A 10,627-nucleotide genomic window follows, 5' to 3' on the forward strand; every position below is an offset into this window, starting at 1 on the left:
TGATGCTGTCCTCTTCCACCCCAGTTGAAAAGGTTTGGACCATTTGGTTTGACTACGCCGTTTTTATCCTTCACAATGGTCGTGTTGGTGACGGGGATGTTTCCTTTGCTCAGTCTATAGTCAATAATTGCCATCTGCCGATCAATCACCCGGCTCTGTTCGGCTTGAAAACATATCCATTTATTGGTGGTTCCAATAAATGGGAAGAACCGTGTCGGATCTGCAAATTTAGTCTAATCTGTCCAAACCAGACCGGGGAAGACCTGGCAGAGTTCTGGATGGAAGGATCTACTGTAGTGGTGAGCAGCTCCAGGCCTGGAGGGCCTGCAGCCTGCAGATGTTTCTCTACTTCAGCCCTTCCTCGTCATGAGACTCCAGGAAACCTGACTGCACTGAGGAGGACATTCAGCTGTGCTGGACCAGGGAGACATCTGTGAGTCGCAGGACGTCGGTCCTTCAGGACCTGGATAGTTCATGTCCTTTCTCAAATTGAGTCAAATGGTGTCAGATTTATTTTCGTTTTGGCCACCACCAAAGCTTCCCCTTGGCTTATTTTCTAATCGAGGCCTCAGCCAGCCAAGCCTTGGCTTGTTTAACCCTTTAGTTCTCTGGTGGTGTTTGAGGAAACGCACATGGAAACCTGGAGCTCCATTCAGCCAGTGTTTCCCTCCATCCACAACGTCTTGGGATTTGAGGCCGGCGCGGTGCTCTTCAGTTCTGAGAAGCTGACAGGTTTTCTGAAGCAAAGTGTTTAAAATCTGCAGAATGACTGGAGCATCTGTTGCAGTATCTTAAACACAAGCAGAACTAAACCCATTATCACATTATAAACAGTGGACTGTTACATCAATCCTTTGTCTGGCAGGACGAAAAGCCAAAAATATGATTTGGCCTCTGAGTCAAAGTTCTGCAGTAAAGTATAAAATGCTGAACATGCAGCCTGAGTCTGACTCCATCAGCATAAATTAAACATTACGGCTCAACTTTCACCTGAACTCAGATGCCTTACCTGAGTCCTCTAGTTTGGACACCAAAGGACAAATGGATGCTTGAAATGAATTCATCTGCATTGCAAAAACATTTTTAAATGTTTATTAGGGATTATTTCATAAATATTTCACTTTACATAAATACAGGACCAGTATCACTAACAGCAACATAAAACTTTTCAGTGTTCTGGTTCATCAAACTTATGACCTTCAGGTGTTTCCTTTCTATGAATTATTCACTGTAAACATTTTGTATAACTTTAACTAAATTTAAAGGTCTCTCTAAAATTACTGTAATAACATTGACAGGATAAACAGTAAAAACAAACCAAAAGCCTGTGAGCTTGTTTCCCTGAAAGTAAACTTTCAATCTGATACAGAAACCAAATTAGTATTGATATCTAGAATTGATCCGCCCGTCTCTAGCAAGAAGACAAGAGGAAACAGAACACAGCATCAGTCTTCAATTGGAAATAAAACTTAATTTTCTACTTGTTACAGACACTGTGAGGGCCTAAGTATCATTATATGAGTTCAGTTTCTCTTTTACTTTCCTATTTTAATAGGAATAGTAATTTAAACACGCATCCAAACTTCCAATATAGTAAAACAGGCTGAAATGTAGCTTTAAATGACGACCACCAGAGGGCAGTAGCACACAACAAAACCCAGCAACATTTCATCAGAGACGCGTTTCCTGGTCATTACTGGATCCAAACGCTTCCAGATTCAGATACTCACACAGTTTTCAGCCAAAGGAACCGAGACGTTTCGTAAAAGATGGAAGAAACAAAGTCTGTTATTCTTACGGTTCAAAATCAAGACTGCAGCCTGAGGGCAGAGCGAGGAAATGCATCAGACAGATGAGTCAGAAATGCAGCAATGTGACTGCTTGTAATGAATGTGTTCAGGTTGATGCAGCCAAAAGAAAAATGAGTTTCTCATTAATTCACCATCATGTAGTTACAGAAGGACATTAATGAACGCTGAAGTTTATTCATACTTTCCCTCAGAGCTGCTCCCCATGTCTCAGGGTTGGGTTTTCTCCAGAAGCTTCTGAAGGTCTTTTAAAGTTTTCCATTCAGCCTTGGCTGCTTTATTCTAAAAATACCATCTTCAGCAGACCAACAGCGGGTCCAGTCAGACCCTGACAGCTTCTCGTTCCTCTGAACATGGTTTGAGGGGGACTGGGAAGTTGTGAGAAAACTTTTTGAAGACTTAAGAAGCAAGACGGGTTGAAAATATTACTAGGAAATCTGTTCGGATGGTAAGCTAAGAAAGTTTGAGGTTGTTTTCCCACCTGATAGTCCGATAAACTCGGTTCTGTTGGCACCAAAACTGCACCATCTGCTCACCTCCAGCTGCTGGTTCTATGTCTCTCTGAGTCAAACCAACCTGTTCCCCTCCTGGCCTGTGGGGGCGCTGCACCAAGAACCACTGAAGGAAATGACACAAAAACCTCTGAAGACACTGAGAGCAACTTCCTTCTTCACCAGATGGAAACAAAACAGAGGCGTCGGAAGCTGTACGATTTGTCCTGCCATTTCTTACACTATCATGTTTATTGGCTCTATTTACCCAGAATCCCCTGCGTTGTAGTCCACTTCCTACTTTTGGAGTGGTCTCTGGTCCACTTGGCGTTCACACATGCATTCAAATCACACCAGAGTTTGAAACGTGTTGAGATTTAAGCTCTAAATACAGCAGGTTCTTCTCCTCCAGCCCAGCGGTGAGGACAGCAGAGTCACCATCAATGTTCACCTGCCTCCAAATGGGTCCTATCGGACCGGTTCTGGTTCACGCCTCGCCAAACAAACCGGACATTTTCAGGAAACAGGCTGGAGTTTGATTCAAACGGGCTGAACAGGGCTTGTCTGAATGCGCCTTCCTGATGCTCATCTGCTACCTGAAACCCCCAGGAGGTTGTTGAATCTTTAGCTTATTTATGTCGAACTTTTATTTTGTTTATGTAACTTCATCCCTGGTGCCAGACTATTTGCTGCCAACACAAACATTTTCTGCACATCCGTCTTTTACAAAAGGAGAAACCAAAAGACAAGCCTTGAAATCCTCAGTGGGAGTCACTTTGAAAGCTAGAAATCTTCCTGACTCTAATGTGATCCTCTGAGGCTGCTCTTCCCATCCTCCAGGAAACACCCGGAGATTTACGGCCGAAGTGGAAAAGGGAGCAGTGACGGTGTTGGCCAGCAGGGGGCAGCAGTGATCAGTGGGTTTACTGACTCTCCATTGTTTCTCTGTTTACTCTGAGATTTTCAGGTTGAAGCTTCCAGCAGCTCATTATGGAGCCTGAAGACAGACAGAGGTTCTTCCTCAGAGGAGATCAGCTGGTTCAAGTGTTCAGCAGTGACCCAACACCACCCAACACCACCCAACACCACCCAACACCACCTGATACCACCCAACACCACCCAATACTACCCAACACCACCCAATACCACCCAACACCACCCGATACTACCCAACACCACCTGATACCACCCAACACCACCTGATACCATCCAACACCACCTGATACCACCCAACCCCACCCAATACCACCCAACACCACCTGATACCACCCAACACCACCTGATACCATCCAACACCACCTGATACCACCCAACACCACCCAACACCACCCGATACCACCCAACACCACCCAATACTACCCAACACCATCCAATACCACCCAACACCACCCGATACCACCCAACACCACCCAATACTACCCAACACCACCCAATACCACCCAACACCACCCGATACTACCCAACACCACCCAATACTACCCAACACCACCCAATACCACCCAACATCACCCGATACTACCCAACACCACCTGATACCACCCAACACCACCTGATACCAGCCAACACCACCCGATACCACCTGATACCACCCAACACCACCCGATACCACCTGATACCACCCAACACCACCCAACACCACCCGACACCACCTGATACCACCCAACACCACCCAACACCACCCAACACCACCTGATACCACCTGATACCACCCAACACCACCCAATACTACCTGATACCACCCAACACCACCCAATACTACCCAACACCACCTGACACCACCCAACACCACCCAATACTACCCAACACCACCCAATACTACCCAACACCACCTGACACCACCCAACACCACACAACACTACCTGATACCACCCAACACCACCCAGTACTACCTGATACCACCCAATACCACCCAACACCACAAAAAACCACCCAACACCACCCAATACTACCCAGCACCACCCAATACTACCCAACACCACCTGACACCACCTGACACCACCCAACACTACCTGATACCACCCAACACCACCCAATACTACCTGATACCACCCAATACCACCTAACACCACAAAAAACCACCCAACACCACCCAATACTACCCAACACCACCTGATACCACCCAACACCACAAGAAACCTCCCAACACCACCCAATACTACCCAACACCACCTGACACCACCTGACACCACCCAATACCACCCAATACTACCTGATACCACCCAATACCACCCAACACCAACCAATACTACCCAACACCACCTGACACCACCTGACACCACCCAATACCACCCAATACTACCTGATACCACCCAATACCACCCAATACTACCCAACACCACCTGACACCACCCAACACCACCCAATACTACCCAGCACCACCTGACACCACCCAACACCACCCAATACTACCTGACACCACCCAACACCACCCAATACTACCCAGCACCACCAAATACTACCCAACACCGCCTGACACCACCTGACACCACCCAATACCACCCAACACCACCCAATACTACCTGATACCACCCAATACCACAAAAAACCACCCAACACCACCCAATACTACCCAACACCATCTGACACCACCTGACACCACCCAACACCACCCAATACCAACTAGCTCCATCTAACACAAACTCCATCAACCGTGCCAAGCTACTGTAGCATAAAAACTTTTTTTGTGAAATTCAGGAAGTTATGTTGAATTGATGGAAATGCAACTAATGACTGCAAGATGATCAGGTGCTGTGGCTACAAAACATTCCCACATCATCATTCCTCCACTGCCGTGCTTTATAACTGATAAAAGATGTTTCTGATGCTGAACATCTCATCTGTCCAGAGGACGTTTGTCTTGGTCTTCTGCATATTCCTGACCCACGTTAACACTCTCGGGAGTTTTAAACGGTTTATTTTACACAAACTAAGTGGACTTTAATCAAAACTCTGCTGCTTTTTTAAAGTCAAATCAACCTCAAAGAGCTGGACGTCTCATCTGTTCAGGTTGTTTAATTTCCATGAGGCTAATTGGCTGTCAGGTAGCGAACGGAGTGCTGACGGATCCGTTCTGTACTCATTTTGAAGAAGATTAGCAAAGCGCAGCGGCAGAATGTCTGAGCTGTGATCCTGAATGACCGGCAGAAAATCACTAAAGACTGGAAGTTTAAATCTGCGGAACAAGGAACATTTAGAAAACCTGCAGAGTAGTTCAACTCGCTTTTCTTTTACATAAACTCTGCAGTATAATAACTTAAAATAACCATCAGAGTCCTGCTGCAGGGAAAACACTTCTGAGCCGGGATTCCCAGGGGGAAAGTTTCATCATCCCAACACGGAGAGAAAATAACCAGCAGCCATCAGTGTCATCGCAAGTTTGAACCAAATATAAAGTCATGAAAAACCTAAAGAGGATTTTTTTTGTTGTTGTTTAGTTCAAACCCAGTTTGTTTCCTTGGACTGAGGCTGCAGGTTCTACTGCAGGGAAGCAGGAACATTTGTGTTTTCCCTCCTGACAGACTTGGTTCAATTAGATCGGAAGTCGGGTATCGGAAGTAAAAAACATCAATAACTGTAATTTATTGTGAAAACGAATACCGTATTTTCCGCACTATAAGGCCCACCTAAATACCTTAAATTTCCTCAAAAGCCGACAGTGCGCCTTATAATCTGGTCCTTATATATGGACCAATATTGAGCCACAACAGGTCTAGCAACTACGGTAAGCAGCCCCGGCTTCATTTTCGCCCATAGAAGAAGAAGCGCAGTGCATGCTGGGATAGTTGTCAGTACGCTGGTTTGTTAATAAAGTTTACTGACCTATCTAGCTACAGACCATCTAGAATCAGCTCGTCTGCAGGTCATTTAGCACCACGTTCTCCACCAACATGCTGTGCACGAACTGAGAAGGGTGGCCATCATCCGGCCACGGCCCGGCCCAGTCAGAAGGCTCTCCTAACCGACCGGAGTCAGACTGTTTTGTTGACATTCACCTTAGTGCAGCTCCATCTAGTGGATGCATAACGTAACTCCAGCCTCTAGTGTAGCGCCTATTCTATGCGCCTTATAATGCGGTGCGCCTTATATATGAAAAATGTTTAAAAATAGGCCATACATTGAAGGTGCGCCTTATAATCCGGTGTCTTATAGTGCGGAAAATACAGTAATTAAAATTCTTATTGTGATAAGAAATGTATGTCGATAAATGCCCAGCCTTAGTTTGGGATGCAGTAAAGACTTCGTTGTTTTGAGTGAAAATTCATTTCACAGCCCGACGCGCCGCTCCGCCGTGCAGTTAGCGGAGCGCCAGCGGCGCGCTGCATACTGAGCGCGGCTCAGAAAAACCAAAGGTCAAAAACTCTCCACGTCCCGTTCCCTCACTACCAGGGATTCCCCGCACTCAGAAAGCGGCTTTTAACCTTGACCAGGCCTGAAGGAGAGCTTCACAATTCACCGCCGATCCATCGGCATTCAGACAGACTGCAGTCATTAATGCAGAGAGTCGCAGCAGGAAGTGGTCAGTATGCAGAGGAAGCCTGGCAGATACAGTGAAAACTGGGAGGGAGCTGATATAATTCGCTTGTCAGGATCCATTAAGGCTAGACTGGTGCCACACACACACACACACACACACACACACACACACACACACACACACACACACACACACACACACACACACACACACACACATTTTTAATTCCAGAATCTCATTTCAGATCTGATTAATTACTCTCTCACGCTTGACAAAGAAAATCAGCAGCAAAACTGAAGGGATTAGCAGAGAAACACACACACATTCACACACACATTCACACACACGCTGCATGAATTATTCATCTTGTTTAGTTTTGTTTTCAGTCTTAAATTGAAAATGCGACACAGAGCTACAAACAAAGCTCTGTCACCTGAACTCTGTGTGTCGCAGCTCCGCCTGAGTCAAATCATAAAAATCACACATTTCTGTTTGCAAACATCAACTGTTAATGTTCAGGCTGTGACCCGTCAGCGCCCTCTACAGGACGGAAATGACCAGCACAGGAGGATTCTGGGTAGGAACGACGCCGCTAGAATCAGATAAACAAATACAAAATAGAAACTCATATTTCAATGTTGTGAAATGGCGTGGACAGAGAAAAGGGAGTAAATTTCCAGGAAAGCTTATAAAATTTTCCTTTAATCATACAAAGACATCTGTGGGCTCCCGAAGTCAAAAATGTTCAAGGAAAAACTGCAAATTCGAGATTAATATCAGAAATTTTATATAAAAACCTTTGAAATTTTCTGAATTTCAAACTTGATTTTTTTTTCTACTTTTGAAACTCAAATTTCAATGTTTCCCGAGAAAAATTCTGAGATGAATGTCTGAGTTTTTGTAAAAAAAAAAAAAAAACTTCTCCTTTTTATTTTTCTATCTACAATGGTCCTAATACACCGTCATCACTTTGATCTTAACTGATTACAGTTTTTGACTATTTACTCAAGAAAAAGTAAACTGTACAGTAAACTACTCCTGTACATTTCCTCCAAAAAACTAGCTGCCCACCTCTGATAATACTTTAATCATTTCCATATAACTCAACAGATAAAACATAAATGAGAGAATATTTAATATAAGGTCAAATTAGATGCTCTCTTTGAATTTTGAATGATTTTTTTTGCTAGCCTCTCTCTCTTTTCTGATTAAAACTGTAAATCGAGAATGACTTTACCTGTATTTTCATGTGAAGTCCTCCACCTACCAATATCTGTCCCTCTGTTGGAAAAAAAAATCCTTTAGTTTTTAAAAATCTGACAGTTTTAATGAAGATGAACACCGAAGAGCAGAGCAGCCTTGAACGGTTTTATTCCGGCATCACTTTATGTATTTTCCGATAGTTTTCAGGTTTTTCAAAGCGTAGAAGAAGAGCACCTGCCGCTCGTTGTGTCCACAGTGTCTGTGTGGCTCAGCATCGCCCCCTATCAGTGAGGAGCAGTACTTCCTGCCTCATCCTGCGCATTGTCACTGCGCCGATCAGGAAGTCTAGTCACACACATTATTTAAATATATTAGACAGACTGTGGAGCGTCACCACATGTAGAAAATGTATCACTAAACAAGTTCATTAGCAATAATAACAGCAATGAGCAAGCGCCAACTTCCTGCTTCTTTCACTGTGTGAGACAGCGCCCCCAGAGGTGAAGCGCAGAACTGCATTTCATGTAAATTAAACGATTTTTACCATAAAAATGTTGATTAAAACATAAATTTGTAGAAAAATCAATGTTAGCATCTATTTTACTTTTCGTGTACAGTGAACAGTTCTTTGAAGGTTCCCTCTGAAAAGCCAATTTATTTTTGAAAATGTACCTTTTTCAAAGAACAAACCATTTTAGCCTGTATATAGTTTCATATTAGATGAGAGAATCTTGACATTTCTTGGTGAAATTATTAAAACAAGTTGAATCATCTGTATTTATATTTTTATCAAGACAGTGCAAAACAAAAGCAGTATTGTTGTAGGAAATAATAATAAATTCAGCAACATGTTGAAAAGTTCATTTGTTTTTGTAACTCAGTTTACAAAGTGAAGCACATTATATAGATTAATTACACTCAGACTGATGTTTTCAAGCCCTTATTTATGGTAATTATGATGATTTTATGCTTACAGGAATAAAATCCTGACATTTAGGATTAGCATGTTACATCCAACCTATAAAAAATAATGGTCCTGATTTAAAGCCTGTTATGTTTTTAATCTGACAAACGACTCACTGGAATGCATATTCTAATTTATCAAATATAACTCTCTATACAGTAAAAACATTAAGCATATAATATCTAAATGTTGTTTGTATTGACAGCATTTTTGTATTATTTATAACATTGAACCAAAATAAAGAATTATACAATCATCCCTTCGTATTATTGTATTTATTCGCCTGTAAATTTAAATTATATAAGTGGCAGAGAGTGTAAAGCATAAATCAGCAAAGTCATGAAAAAACAAATGAATCTCCAGTTCCATCATAAAGAACTGTTCAAAAGAATCATTTGTGAACAGCTGTCAAAGTTTTTATATCAATTCAGAAAGTGAAACTCATTGATTTTATATATTCGTCACTCAAAGTGAAACATTTCAAGTAATTTTGATGGTTACAGAGAAGAAAAACCATTTCAAACAGAAACATTTGTGTTTTCCTGCCTTGTCAACCACAGCAGGTCCGTCTGTGTGTCATTAAACGCAGAGCGACGTCAGTCTGGGCGAAGCGGCCATGATCCATTTCCACGCTGCCACCGGCTGCCACTGCATGGAAATGAGTCCTGAACTGGTTTCACGGCTCATTATGAACCTGTGACCTCCAACTGAACGGCCGTGAGACGTCAGGTTTCAGTCAGATAAACACAGAAACTTCTTCAGTCTGCATTTTATTTCATTACTTTCTTCATCCTGATCCCAACCAGGAACATCAGTCGCATCCAGTTAATCTGGTTTTTTGACCCAAAATCTTATTCAAAGTGATGCATCTATTTCATTAGTAAACTGAGTAAATTCACCAAAACCTAAACTAATCTAAGCATAAAATGAAGCATGTCAAACTCAGAGCCAGAACCCAAAAATAAAACTATTAAACAGTTGAATGATCATTTATCAGTCAAATCAAAGCAAATTCACATCATTCAGTCTCTGAAGTTTATTGTGATTCATGGAAAATCAACAGATTCCTGCACTTTTTGCACTAATGCAAAATTATGTGTTTATTGGAAATTTTCCTCCAAAATGGTCAAAACCGTCGGGTTGAAGTGATGCCAACTCCCACCTGCAGGTGGCAGCAAAAAAAAGATGTTATTAAATTCAGACAGCTATTTATTAATATTCTAACAGTCTAATAGATTTTATCAGAATACTCCGGCACAAACGGCCCTTTGAGGACAGTTATGATCCTAATTTTGGCCAAAATAAAATAAATTTGACACCATTTGACTCAGTGGGAGAAAGGACAGGAGTTACCGTAGATCCTTCCTTCCAGACGTTTAAAGCTCCTACTACTGTCTGCCAATCAAATCACCGGCTGTGTTCGGCTAGAAAAACTCAGAAGTTGTTCCAATAAACAGGCAGAACCGCGTAGATCTGTCTGGATTAGACTGGGAAGAACTGGCAAACGCCCATAGACTGAGCAAAGGCAGTAAACATGTTCAGTCTCCAGCTGGACCATTATTGAAGGTAAAACTAGAAACCTGAACCTTTTGATCATCTGTGGTGGAAGAGGCCAGAGTGTCAGCTGGGTGAGGAAACCAAACCTCAACAAACACCAAAAGGTTTCAGAGAAGCTCCACGTACAAAA

The sequence above is a fragment of the Poecilia mexicana genome, unplaced genomic scaffold (genome assembly GCF_051168715.1).
Source record: "Poecilia mexicana isolate PSO_F unplaced genomic scaffold, ASM5116871v1 scaffold_12, whole genome shotgun sequence".
NCBI lineage: Eukaryota > Metazoa > Chordata > Actinopteri > Cyprinodontiformes > Poeciliidae > Poecilia > Poecilia mexicana.